A 14,684-nucleotide genomic window follows, 5' to 3' on the forward strand; every position below is an offset into this window, starting at 1 on the left:
TTCTCTTTCCATGCTGTGTTGGCTATTATGGGCCTGCCTTATTGACTGTTTTTTTTTTCTTGGTCTGCTTGTTTTTATCAGTTATTGGGACAATTGGGTTAAAATATTATAGTGTTTTATATATACATCAATTAAATCAATTTGATGTGTCATATTGTTCTAATCTTTTATATACTTACTGATTTTTTACCTGCTTATACACTGTTACTGAGAAAAGTGTGTTAAAATGTCCAATTGTAACTGCATATATGCCTGTCTTTATTAGTTTTGTTAACTCTTGCTTTATATATTCTGAAACTATATTATTAGAGCCATACAAGTTTAGGGTTATATATATTCTCGTTTATGACCCTTTTATCTCTATAACATGTCTCTTTCTTGTGCTACTTCTTACCTTTGATGCAATTATGTCCAATATTAATTCAGCAATAGTATCTTTCTTATGCTAAGTATTTACTTGGAATGACTTTTTTCAATTATTTTCAGATTACCTTATATTTATGTTTAAAGTATGTTTTTTGAAAATAACGTATAATTTGACCTTTTAAAATATATCTAAATCTTGTGTTTTAGTAGGAATGTTTAGTCAGTTTACGTGTAATGTAATTACGACATAGTTAGGTATAAGTCTAAAATCTCGCTTTTTGTTTTTTCATCATCCCATCTGCTCGTTATTCCTTAATCTTTTTTTCTGCTCTGTTGTATTAGTAAAATATTTTTGTTCTTTTTTTATCTCCTCTATTAGCTCTTTTTTTGTTATAACTTTTAGTATCATTGTTTTGTGGTTACTCTTGAAATTCTTAACTTATTACAGTATACATTAGTATTTTTACAACATCATAAACAATGCCGTTTCTACTAGTTGTACTCCATTGAATCTCTCTCATCATTTTGTTTGTTGTTCGTTTTACTATTATTTCATGCATTTAATTGTAATGGAAGAAAATAACTCCCAAAATGTTACAATTGTGGCTCTAATTGGCCAGCAGTCTCATATGTATCCATATATTTGTCCATTCCAGGGTACTTTATTTCTCTTGGTCTCTATTCTTCCATCTTGGATTATTTTAATCATTATACCTGTGAATTAGAGACTCTGTAAACCCACAGACAATGGTACTGACTGAAGCTCTGCAGGCAGAATTCAAATCCATAACAAGAAAACTGCCACTGCCCTTTTAAGATAGGAGGATTCAAAAGTTGTCAACTTGCCACTAAATTGTTGTATTCTCCCTGAGAAACAGAGCTATAGTTTTTATCTGTGTTGTCGCTGGCTGATCGATCAGTCAGATAGCGTAGCCAGATTAGCCTTAGTGAGTAGTATTCCATGATGTTGAGCTCATAGTCTCAATATCTGCCACTCTGATCAATCCTTGTTTGCTTGGACCAACACTGAAGTGGATGATGACAAAGGCTGACATGTCTATTGGCTGATTTTTTTTTTTTTTGTCTACTTGGATTTTTAGTGCACCTTCCATGGCTGGAGGCTTCTGTGGGTATTAAGTTATAAAGATCTTTATACTTTATACCAAATCTTATATATCCACGCACATGCCTTTACTCCAGACTACTTTGTCTCTGATCTTCCAATCCACTTTCATTGTCCCTTGATCAGCTGCCCAAGCCATTTGCCACTGCTCATGAATTCATTGTGTATCCTCAACTCACAATACTTTTTCCTTTGCCAAAATGTGCATAGACATAAGCACCTCAAAAAGCTTCAGCTATTGGGAAGATTTTTTTTGTCTCAACAGTATCTTTCAAAGTAACTCCTACATGTGTCTTCAATACAGACACCATCATTTTCAGCTTATCCTCACATACAAAGTCAATCCATCCATAAACCAAGCTTGGACTTTTTCTCCCTCCTTCAGCTGGTTATATAGAATGTTTCACATGGCCATAGGCATAAGCTGAAGGGGGAGTGCTGGTACAACAGTGGTGAGTGACACTTGGTTCTGGACAACCTGCTCATGCAATTTACTTATGCCTTTTGTTCCTGCTTAGGGCACATAGTTCCAATTTATCATGGATTGCTGCAGGGCCCACCTGCCTTTATGACTTGATGGGTCTAACAGAAGTGAGCTCATGGACAGTTTCAGACAGACTCATGGTTAAGGCATGGGTCCAAGTAGCATATCAGAAGCTGTTTTTCTAAGGGCATATAGTGTTTTGCTTTGTTTTGTGTGGATGGCATGGCTTTCCCAAGTGACTTGAATTGTGATTTTCCCACTGAGACTTGTCATAAAATCCATACTGTATTTTTTTTTAACACTGCTGAAACCGCCACAGTCATAAAGTCTGCTTGATTTTGAGTAGAAAACTGCAGGGATTTTTTTGTACAGCATCCTGGGCTTGCTGTCTAGCCCTTTTCTGCTCTAGGCCCTATCCGAGATCAGCTCACTAAGTCACATACTATATTAGGCCAGAGCAATGTTCTTAGGTGTGGAATGTGTTTTGTCTCTAGAATCCAAAAGGCTAGTAGGGATTGTAATTCCTTCTTTGTAGCAGGGGATGTGAGATATAGCAATTAGCCTTTTGCTTTGGTGAGATTGTACTGGCGTATCCCTTATGTTAGGCACTAGACACTGCTGAGTTGATAGACCCTTGAAGATATAATTTATCTTCTACCCTCCAGGTCTCATGTGCTTTACCAAATCCTCCAGCATGCTAGCCATCTCTTGTTCACTTTGCATTCTAAGGATTATATGATGTCATTAATGCAATTGATCAATGTGATGTTCTATGTAAAATCCAGATCTCTTTATGAGAAAAAGTAGGAGAGTTAACATAGCCCTTGGGCAAAAGTGTAAGTGTATGTTGTCCATTCCATGTAAATGAAAACTATTTTGGTCCTCTTTCTTGATTAAGATAGTGAAGAATTCATTCGCTATATCAATGCCCGCATGCCAGGTACCTGAGGTCATTTTATTCTGTTCTCACAAAGATGTTACAGTCACGTGGCAGCTATAATCAGGGCTACTAGTTGTTTGAATTTGTGGTAACCTGAAGTTATTCCTCCAGAATCTATCTAGTTTGGGCAAGGACTACTTATGGCAGGAAACACCAAACCTGAAATCTTTAAGGACGACACTAATATCCTTCATATCCTTAGAAGTATAATATTAGCTTCAATTTACTAACATGGCATGGGTATTAGTTTCAGATCTTTCTACTTGGTCTTTCCTGAGATTATAACTTTTACCTCCACAGGCCAAGGTAATAATGTGAAAGTTACTCTAATTGGCATGTATGTCAAAACCAATTACACATTTGGGATTTGGGAAAATCACCAAAGTATGGTTTTGTGGACCTAGTGGAACCACTTAATCCAGTCTGACCAGAGCACCATTTGCTTTATACTCCCTCTGGGTGACTCCACTCTAACTTTCACATTTTTGGTCTCCAAATATCACTATCGAATTAGTGCCCGTGTCCAAATGACCAATAGCAATATCTGGATATTCTGCTTTGCCCAGTGTAGAATTATCCAAACAAATAGCTAGAGGTCCAGTTGCGGAGTGACTAAGGAAATTATTTCAATATGTGTTTGTCCAGGTGCAGTCTTTTCTTCTTGGGACATAGTCATCTTTTCACTTAACAGGTTGTAGGTCTGAAACCTCACTCAGGTCCAGGAAATGGAGAAATGACCATGACTTTTTTAAATCAAGGTCACCATCTTCAGCCTCTTGAGGAGTCATTCCTGCATTTTTTTGGTTATATAATTTAAGAGATATGTTTTGGCTGTTCATTTATTTGTATTTAGAGATGCTGTATTCTATTAACCATCTCCACAACTCCCAGAAAGTTATGCCTCCTTCCTTACCACTCCAACCTTACCAGTCCTGTGTTAACTGAGACTCCCAGGCCCCTGATGGTTAAATGCTGCTACTTAGCCTTTATTGATTCCATTTGTTCTGTGGCAAACAAAATCTCTGTGACAGCCCCTCCTATCATCCACTCTGTGACATCCCCTCCTGTCAAGCCCCAAGTGGTGGCTTGGGGAAGAGAGCCACCACTGAACTTCTTGTTGATTCTGGTGTCCCTCTCCCTTGTACACTCCTGATGGCCTTCTTAAATGGTACTTCCTCTAGGCCTTCCCATGGAACAATATAATCCTCTGTGGGTCTTCTGGCCTCACATCATATAGTCTTTCCAGCATGCCTATTTCCCTAAGCCTCTCTATTCCTTTCTCCACAGTCTGCCATAGCAACTCAAGTAATGCAACTTTACTCAGCATGGACCGTCACTTTCTCCAGACTTCTAAGAGATGCCATAGCAGAAAATTTATGCCTTTCCCTGCAGTCCTTGTCAAGTGTTAAATCCCATGGCCTGATATCCTGAGAGAATGGCTCTAAATCAATAAACTCTCCTTTATCTAGTTTCAAGTCCTGCCTCCTTGATCAAAACTCTTAAAACCAGTCATTTATCCAAATATGCTGGCTAATCATTGAAGCTCTTTTGGGGGTATAGTGTCTTTCCTCACCACTCAGGTCTGGTATAACCTTGAGTTGCTTTTGATATAATTTAACCCAAAGTTTGGGCCTGGCATTTAGGAGATGAGATGAGGGAAAATCCTGAAGGTGAGACCCTGTTGCCTTGTGGGAGAGAGGACTCTGCAGTGTTTTCCCATATGCAAGAAGGGTAGCTGTGAAAAAGGAAGGATGCACTATCTCTGCAGGATCTAAGGATTTAGAAAACTTTGGGGAACCCAAATCTTTGGGTGAATAGGTGCATCTGACTGATCTCGGGATACCAGGGATTCCTAGCAAGGGCCCCAAGCTTGGCATAATAGATTTGACTTAGTTAAACATTCTATACACTTTCCCAGCAGCCACTTTCAGCCAGGCATCCTGGAGGCTCTCCTGGCACTTGTGTGGCTCAGATATTCAAGGTCCTGGTGGAAGATTATGGTGCTCACCCATGGGCCTCCCCTTTTTCATGGGCTGTAGGCCTCAGTTGCTGTCTAAAGCCTACAAAGAGTTTCTTTATATATTTTTCCAGATTTTCTAATTGCTTATGGTAAAAACTTAATTTCAAAGCTGATAACTGCATCAGGGTTGGAGCTGGAGGTCTCAATCAATGATTGCTGAATAAATAAATTCATTGCATTTGAGATGCATCTGGACATCTGATATGTTCTGATGAATACACTGAGTAGGCATTGGGAGTCATCTATGTATGGTAGTAGTTGAAAGACACAGTACAAGTTGTCGAGATATCCAACGAAGCTTATAAAAAGGCCAAAGAGAGAAAAATGTTAAACATTTTAAATTTTAAAATGAGAAAAGAGCAATATTGAAAGGACAATGAGTACGACAATTAAGAAAAGACAAAAAGAAAGAAAAAACATAAATATTTTATTTAAACATTATTGTCCTTCAAATTAACAAATACTGAATTTCTCCTATAATTTATATAATTAACAAAGAAGAGATTGTATGGATTTGTGGGTGAGTCAAGAATTAGTGTTCAATGAGGAAGAATTTTTGAAAGAGTAGAAGTGTTGGGTTTCAGCCTAACTGCTTAAAACATAAAGCAGGATAGATCTGGAGGATAGGGTTAATTCAGTCATCAGCTAAGCAAGGGCAGGCTTAAGACTTTGCTGCTATGATGCACACGAGATTATCAATTCAAAAAATATCAAGGTAGAAGAAAAACAGTAATGGTTCCAGAATTTTCATAGTGATGGAGATTTGGGGCAAAAATATGGTTGAAAGCAAATTCAGAAGACTTGTCTGGAGGTGGCATTTCTCCATAAACACACTTTTAAAATTTAAAGTCTGTGTTATAGATGAATAAAAATAATCAGATTGATGATTTCAAACACATGTTGGCTGACTCTATTCTTATTTACATAATTATAGCAATTGTTTAAATTGGGATGGTTTTGTGAAGTACAGGATTTTGGAGGACCTTTATTTCTCTCCAACTCCACCCCAAGCTATCCTTATCCTGCAAATGCAATGCATGACTGTGTTAATGAAAGAGGAGGCTGGGAGATTCCACATGAAAGAGTGAAGTAGGAAACATTATCCCAGTTGGTCTGAAAGGCATATATGTACTTTAAGAGATATCATTTATAAGAAGAGAGGGGGAAGGTTAGATGTTTAAAAGCTGAGCTAACAATGACAAGAATAGTCCATAAAAATGTTGGTAATTTTAATCCTAGTGAAACAGGAAGAATAATGATGCTATGCAGTCTTATGTTGAACTCTATGTAACTTTAGTTGTTATATTAGGCATTCTTTTGCATTGCCATTAAGAAGTACCTGAGGCTAGACAATCTATAAAGAAAAGAGGCTTAATTGGCCCACAGTTCTGCAGGCTGTACAGGAAGCATGTTGTCAGTATTTGCTTCTGGTGAGGGTCTCAGGGGACTTCCAATCATGGCAGAAGGTAAACGGGAGGTCAGTGTATCACATGGCAAGAGCAGAGCAAGAGCAAGAGTAGAGAGGTGCCATACACTTTTAAACAATCTGATCTCGAGTAAACCCACTCATCACCAAGGGGATGGTGCTAAATCATTCATGAAGGATCTGCCCCAAAACCCAAACACTTCCCACCAGGCCCCACCTCCAACACTGGGCATTACACTTCAACATTTAAGACAGGACTCCCACTCAAACCATATCAGTTGTTAAGGTGAGTATACAGTAATACATGTCCAGGTGGATATGCTTCATAGTTAGTGAAAGGTGTACAATTGGATGAAGAAAAATCCATGGCCATCTGCCTGTCTGTGACATAATAAATGCTCCATGTAATTGTTCATCAAAACAGAATGGCAATAAGCAAGACCAACTATATTGTGATGCCAATAGGGGGCCCTGTGGCTTTGTGATAAAATCGTACTCATTTATTCAAATTTTGCCCCAAAAGAACCATATAATTAGCTCCATTAATAAACAATTGAGTCCTTCCACTCATCCATCTAGCCCCCCATTCTTCCATTCTCCCATTTAGTGCCATTCACCTTCATTCTTCATTAGTTAACAGTGAGAATACTCAAAAGGCAAATAGCTCTGCAGTTTTCTCTCCACCTCATTGGAATTGTGGGAACTTTTATTGAGTGGTGAGGGTTAGGGTAATGAAACTTGGAAAACTGCCATCCTAGGATCCCTCTGTGCTACCAATATGCAAATAATTTAATAGTAATGCAGTCAAGAGTTCCCTGAGTAAAGACTCTCCATTTTCATCACTGTTGGTAAGTGCCAAGAGGGACAGATGAGAATAAGTTATAGCCACATTGTGACATGTAATAAATCTTCCAAAAGAGGTTTACATGTACTCAGCTCTTTGGCTTTTATCCTGTGTATGGCACTTCTGTTTGCTTTGCATCTAAGCAACAGAAAGTAATCAGCTGCTAAGAACTTAATTATTGGTTGCACAGATAACCCTTAGGGTGTCTGTGTCCAGTCACTTGGGCCTCCTTCTACATCTCTCATCACATAAAGCAATATGTTTCCCTGAGTGCCTGCCTCTCTGGAAAGCATGGTGGTTCATTTCTCCTTCAAGAGGAAGACAAAGGGCTGCTGAAACAACAAAATACAATGAAATGGCTGTTCCTTGGGAAAATGAGCCACTAATAGTTCTTGATGACTGAAACAAAGGAAGAGTCCTAGGGCTAGAAATCACTCAAGAGCAGAGCCTTGATAACAGTCAGAAGCTGAGAGGTAGAAAGTGTAAGGAATTCTAGGGAGAGGAGTGAGAAAATACTGTAACAGGCTTGCAAAATCCAACTCAGAATCACACTAGTGTATTAATGAGACAAGTTAAACCAGTCACACTCCCACCTCTTAACCAAACTGTTAACACAATTTAACACACTTTCAAAGGGGCACCCCTATGATGTGCTAATGAAGTCACTTTCTTCCCAGCATGAGTGAATGGGCTTTTCCCCCTTTGTTGAGCTCTGTTTGATCAGGAACACAAAATATTCAAATATCTTGTGAATCTAGGAGGTGGTTAGGATGGTTTTCAAATATATATATATTCCGTGTGTGTGTGTGTGTGTGTGTGTGTGTGTGTGTGTGTCACACACGGAAACTGAGACATAAAGGACCAAATCTACAGCTCAAAGTTAGTACAATTATCTGAATTTGAATTGGTTTTCTGCTTCAGCTTTTCCTTACTGTTATTTAAATGCTGTGAAATTAATAAATACTGTTTAGGAATTTTCTCTTTTAGGATTATAAGTAACCTGGAAAATAACAATAACTGAAATGCTCTGTAATTTGTAAGCAGTCAACAGATGTATAAGTATCATTTCAGTTTTCAAAATTACATTGTAAATTGTTTGAATTGGACTTTGAAACAATTTTTCTTTTAACTATAGGTGGTGGATACATTCTAGAAACTTGCATCTTAAAGCAATCAAACAATTTATTTTCAGTATAGATTCAAGACTAAAGCAATCTCCGAATAGGTGTTGTTTCACTTAGATAGCTCCAAAGACAAAAACTAGGTCCCATGAGGCTAAAGCAGTGGTATGCATAGGGGGGTTTATTTTTACTATCCTTTAAACTGTCCACATACAATATTATACACACGCAAAGATATACAAAATACACTTTTTATGCATTACATATTTCAAAATAAAAGGAATTCTCAAAAAAACTTTGTTCCATAGCTGAAATATTAAAATAAATTGAGTAGAGGCAATGCATTTAGCATTCTTAAAAGTTTCTTGAAAGATTTTATAGAAAAACTACCGATTATTCTAGTTGACAACAGTTATATGAATTTTTTAAAAAAGAAAACCTGTAAAAAACAAAAAAGGTCTTTAAACTATAGGATGTACAGATCACTATCTATATTTTTTTATGAGCATCTAAACTTTGGTGGAAAAGGTTTTATAAGTTCTTATTGCTCTTATAAACCTTTGTGGTTATCTGACAATGATTCATGTAATATTATTGCATATCTGACTTTGGCAGTTACCCATTACACCATGTTAACATATTTCAATAAGTAATCAATTTGGTTTTCCAGTACCCTGATTTAATACAGGTTTCATTATTTGCCTAGTATTTATTTTTTAGGCATGTTTTCCATCTTAGTCTAGGACTGCCCTTTTTGCATTAGCCATTTTAGGATAAAATACTTAATAAGATTTGCATTTAAAAAATGAACTTGAGGAACTGGACCCCCTCCAGCCAGAGCAAGTAATTATGTCATTTGTATTGCAAAGCAGGAGTGGCTATAAAGCAATGGTATACTTTTTTAAAGATTGATAACCCTAAGCAGTATTATATTACACATAAAATGGCAGGTCTGACAGAGGAACTAAACGTGGGCAGTGTATAAAATCCTGAGAACTGTAGAGAGTTGCAAAGTCTTTACTTTGTCTTTCTGTAAGATAGCCAATTAGAAGGAACTGATTATGGCTGATATCTTTATTTCCTGTAACATCCCTGTGTCATATATTGGTCTTGTCCTAAGAGAACCCTATGTTTTTGTAGATAGCAAGATTGCCACATCATATACTAGTGGATGCTCTCAAATTCACTTCCTTGTATTCAGAGGCTCAAATTAGATTGTGTCTATAGGAAGTGGCCAAAAAAAATGGAAACTGTTTTGTTGTCATCATGATCACCCTATCCACCAAACTGAAATTTTCCATTGCTGATAAGAACTCAAAGCTCGCAATATTATTACTACTAAAGAATACAACAGAGAACTTTATTGAGCAGCTCAAAACTATTTAAGATACTTGTATTGAGATACTCGAAACTATGTTCCAAGTACTGTGTTAAGTATCTGACAGTATTTATCCCATCAATCCTCACAACAACCTTGCAAGGTTGGCAGTATTAGTCAAGATACCCAGTCTAGTTTAACTTTAGGAGTGATGTTTTTAATTATTATGGTAAATTTATTTAAAAAATGTTTTAAAAAATATTCTGAAGATATTTTCCAAACAGAAGCATCCACGACTACGTTTCAGTGAATTACAGGGCATTAAAATGTTCTGGCCTTAAACTGGGATCTTTTAAACTAATGGCAGTCCTAGTGGTTTTTAGAGGAAGGTTTTATAAAAAGATGTGCCTAAATTATCAATCATGGTCTTTCTTTAGGATAAAAAGATACATGCCAAGTTGTTTTTCAGGCATTGGCCAACATATATTTTCTTAAATTTGATTAAAGTGTTCCCAACCTTAATTTAACAGGATTCACATCCTCATGAAGGAAAACACTAAAAGAAATGCAAAGCAAATGAGAAAAGTAGTCTTATAAGAAAAAACAAAATTCCACAGAGGCAACAAGCCAGTGTGACATGAACCAAGAACACTGATGGGGAAAACTTCGACTTTTCCCATGAGCTCAGTAAACCCATTTAGGGAGCTGTTAAAAACTGAGAGAGGCAATGTAGAGACAGCAATGTCCTTTTAGACTTCAAAGAGAAGGAAATATGTTTAGGACCTTCCTGATATAAAAAGCTGTTAAATTCTGAAGCTTTTCCTTAACATTTATTCTCGATTTGAGACTCTAATGTTCAGTAATTGGATTCCATGTTTGATTGTTTCATATTTCAATCAGCAGCCTACTTAAAACAACAAGTCAATCAAATGAATATTCTGGTAGTGTTCTTTACATTATTTATACATACATACAAAGAAATACATAAATATCTACATACATTTATATAATAAAGACAGCTCAGCAATTTTTAGTTAATTATGAAATAAGGTATATCAGTTTCTTAGGGCTGCTGTAACAAAGTATTATAAAATTGTTAGCTTAACAGAAACTCTGAAAGTTCTGGAAGATAAATGTCGGGATCAAGGTGTTGACAGAACTGGTTTCTTCTGAAGACAGTGAGGAAGTGTCTGTTTCATGCCAATCCCCTGGCTGCTAGTGGTTTGCCAACAATCTTTAATGTTGCTTGACTTGTAGAAGCTTACCCTCATCTCTGCCTTCATCTTCGCCTGGCATTTTCCCCATGTGCGTGTCTATCTACAAATTCCCTCCTTATAAGGACATCAGTCATAGTGAATCAGGGATCCATTCTACTCCACAATGACCTCATCTTAACATTATATCTGCAACAAGCCATATTTCCAAATAAGACCACCTTCTGACATGAGAGTTAGGACTTCAACATGTAGATTTTGGGGAGACAAAATTCAACACAAGACATAAGGTTAACTTTGAAAGAAAAGGGATGTTTAACATAGAAAGTTAGAGTTGGTAGGAACTTTAGAAACCTATACGACTTTCAAATGGGAATGCCTTGGCCCAGAGGAATCAGGTGACTTACCAGCTGATCACACAGCCGGTGGCAGAGCTAGGACTGGGATTCAGATTGCTAAGTTCAAACACAATACGCTTCCCACCACCTAGGTTTCAACTTACTGATAATAGAATACTTGTACAAATGATTTCATTTAGGAACTATTTTTTCCTGGTAGGCAAATTACTTTGTTAAATAAGATTTTAAGGTTTGGACTACATATTTCACATACTTTATGGGGAAACTCTGGATGCTTCTCAAGAACAAATATGTTAAATTATTAAAAAATAAGAATTTAATCTCTATTTCTCCTCCTTCTAGTGATGCTTAAATAATGAGGGCATTGTGCAAAATGCTCTACTTATACTATTTCAATTTATCTTTATTGAAATCTTAGAGGGTAGGTCTCATCATTCCCATTTTAAAGATGAGGAAGAAGAGAAAGATGTTAAATAAATCTACCAAAGTCACCCAATAATAAGTTACATAGCTAGGATTCAGATTGGTTTATTTGACCAGAAAGTCTTTTTTCCTTTCAACTATGACAAGCTGTTTCACATATTTCATTTCTGACATCACAGAATAACCTGTAGAAATGTAGAGGAAGAAGAAGTCAGAGATAAATCATTTTAGACATAATATTTCTACTGGAAAATATGTCAAGCATGTGAGTAGAAATGTTCCTTACGTAGGGGTGGATAAAGGGAAAATTCAAGGCATCAAAACTGAACTGTCAATGAAACCTGTAATTAATGTAAAAAAATCATCAGTAAGTTTAAGTAGACAAAAAAAAAAAAAAAAAAAAAAAAAAAAGAAGGAGATGGGAAGATTTGAGGAGAACCAGGGCAGGACAGTGTCAGATATCTCACATTAAGAAGAAAGTGAAGGAAGAGAGGCTATTGAACTAAATTTTGTACTGGAAACAAATCTTACTCATTTTGTATCATTAGTACCTAATCTGCATTAAATAATTAACAAATATGTGTAAAAATGAAAACTTTGGAATTGACAGTGGAAAGCATTTTAAATAGAATTTTGAGGACAATGATAGGATGTAAGTCTATCAGATATGCCTAGTTTCATAATAGTCTACCTACCGGTTTGAAAAATAATAGCCAACATTAATTGAGCACTTGCTATGTTTCAGGCTGTTCTAAATAGTTTGTAGGCAACATTGCATTAAATTCTCTCAACAAATTTATGATATGAGTACTATTTTGATCTCCATTTATAAATGAAGAAAATGAGGTTTAGAAGCCACACAGTAAGGGGCCCACTGGATTATTAGGAGCAATCACTCTTAACCACTGATTTCACCAAGGAAGAAGAAATGTTATAAGAAGGAATTTAGTTCACTTTTTTTTTTCACCTAGCACAGCACTTGGCAGGTATTTAATAAATGTTGGATAAAGTTTTAAGTTATGTTTTATTAAGGATTGGGTCCATGGAGATGCAGAATAGCACAGGGGAGTCTTCAGAGGATAAAGTAGATGATGCTAAAGAATGAAAAGAAACAGCAGAATCAAGAAGCCTCATCAAGTGAAAAATAATCTATGCCTGAGCATGGATAGACAAGGCAACTTTTTGTGAGAAATACTTCATCATCTATTGCTATGGTTCATCACATGTTGAATTTCAGAAATCTGTACAAGAAAGTTACCTTTATAATGGCCATGAAACCCAAGAAAAAATTCCTTATTCCTAAAGTTTATCTTTTGCAATCATCTGTTTCAAAAAGTTTCAAATGTGAAGCATATTGTTAATAGTGTATAACCATAAAATTTTCAATAGTAAGTTATTGAAGCAAAGTAGATGATGCAAGAATTACTTAGGGGTATGTGTGTACGTGTGTGTATAGGAAGAGTCATATTGAACTATTAAATGCAAAAATATTTTTGTTAAAATTGTTGGATGCTAAAATATATATGCAATTGCCTTGATATATCTGAGCAAGTGTCCACTTTCTATGTCAAATATAGGTACATGTTTATTTAATATTTATTGAGTTTCTATTATATGCCTGATATCGTGCCCGGCTCCAGGATGTCTCTATAATTTTAAAATAAAAAAATTAAAAACCTGCTAGTTACAGTTTGTTAAACCTTTTGTTTATAAACTCTGGAAATATTTAGTGTCCCTATTTTTCCCCAATTGGAGAAAGTTGATATCTAATTCTTGTAAATGCATGTAAATTATTGTCAAATATTTTCTGAATGTTAGATAAAATACATTGTAGCCCCAAACCATCATTTATAATATTAATCATCAGTTGTCAGAAGCTGAATAAAAAAATATAATTTATCTTAATTTTTGAAAAAACTTGTTTTAAATCTTAATTCTAATTTTAAAATAGCTATATCATTAGCTCACAAAAATATTCTATCCAAGTACATAAGCCATACCCTCTCAGACAATGGGCTTAACTCATGGACTGAATTAAAAGTTAGATAGGAATATGAAAAGACAAACTTACTTAAGGAACATCAGTAGTTATTTCTACAATAAATGTCTTTTTCAATCACTACTGTTCCAACAGAGGTTGAGGGCTCAGGAACATTAATCTAATTCAGTATTTTGGAAGTACTATAAATTAACACACAAACTGAGTCACCTCCCCTACATACTCCTTAGTTTATATTCTCTAACTCATAAAAAGCACCGTCAACCTTTGGGCTTTTTTTGAATGGCAACCTCAAGCTATTCTGAAGTCCTCGTCCTTAATTCTCTCCTCAGCCAATCAAATGTGAAATTCTGTCAATTCAGCTTCTGAAAACTGAGAACTTGCATTTGTTTCTCCACTTCTTCCTTAATTTGAATGTTCACCCTCTAACCTGGACTAATGCAGAGTCATTAACAGCTCTCTCTCTCTTTGGTTTACTCTGTTCCTTCCAGTCCATCCTAACTGCACACATGTCCTAAACCTGACTTGTCACTCCGTGCATAAAGGCATTTTAAGTTCCTCTACTGTTCAAAGAATTTGGACCATCCTTTTAATAGAATTCATATAGAGAGACTCATGGTTTCTTCATGGGTCTTCTCATATCCAGGCATTAATAAAATAAATGACATCACTTTAACTAAACATTTTTATGACAAAATTCTTACTAATGCATACTTATTAAATATTTAGAATTACCCCAATTATAGTCCTAAACTCCTTTAGAAATATATGTGTTCATAAACATGTACATTACATTTCTATGTATATACATTTACATTTGATTTTGTTTTAAGAAACTTGGGAGTGTGCTCTAAATCGTCGTATTAATTCAAAGTTGGTCATCTTATTAGGCTGCAAAAAATGTGGCCTAAATACCCTAGTTTATAATTCAGAAAAGTGCTTGGAGGAGGCACAGTAGGAATGATGAATGGTAAAGATGGGATTATTACTCAAGTCTCATTTGTGACAGTTGACTTCTGTGATATTTATCTTACATTTTTCTTTTTG

Source organism: Gorilla gorilla, chromosome 10 (genome assembly GCF_029281585.2).
Source record: "Gorilla gorilla gorilla isolate KB3781 chromosome 10, NHGRI_mGorGor1-v2.1_pri, whole genome shotgun sequence".
NCBI lineage: Eukaryota > Metazoa > Chordata > Mammalia > Primates > Hominidae > Gorilla > Gorilla gorilla.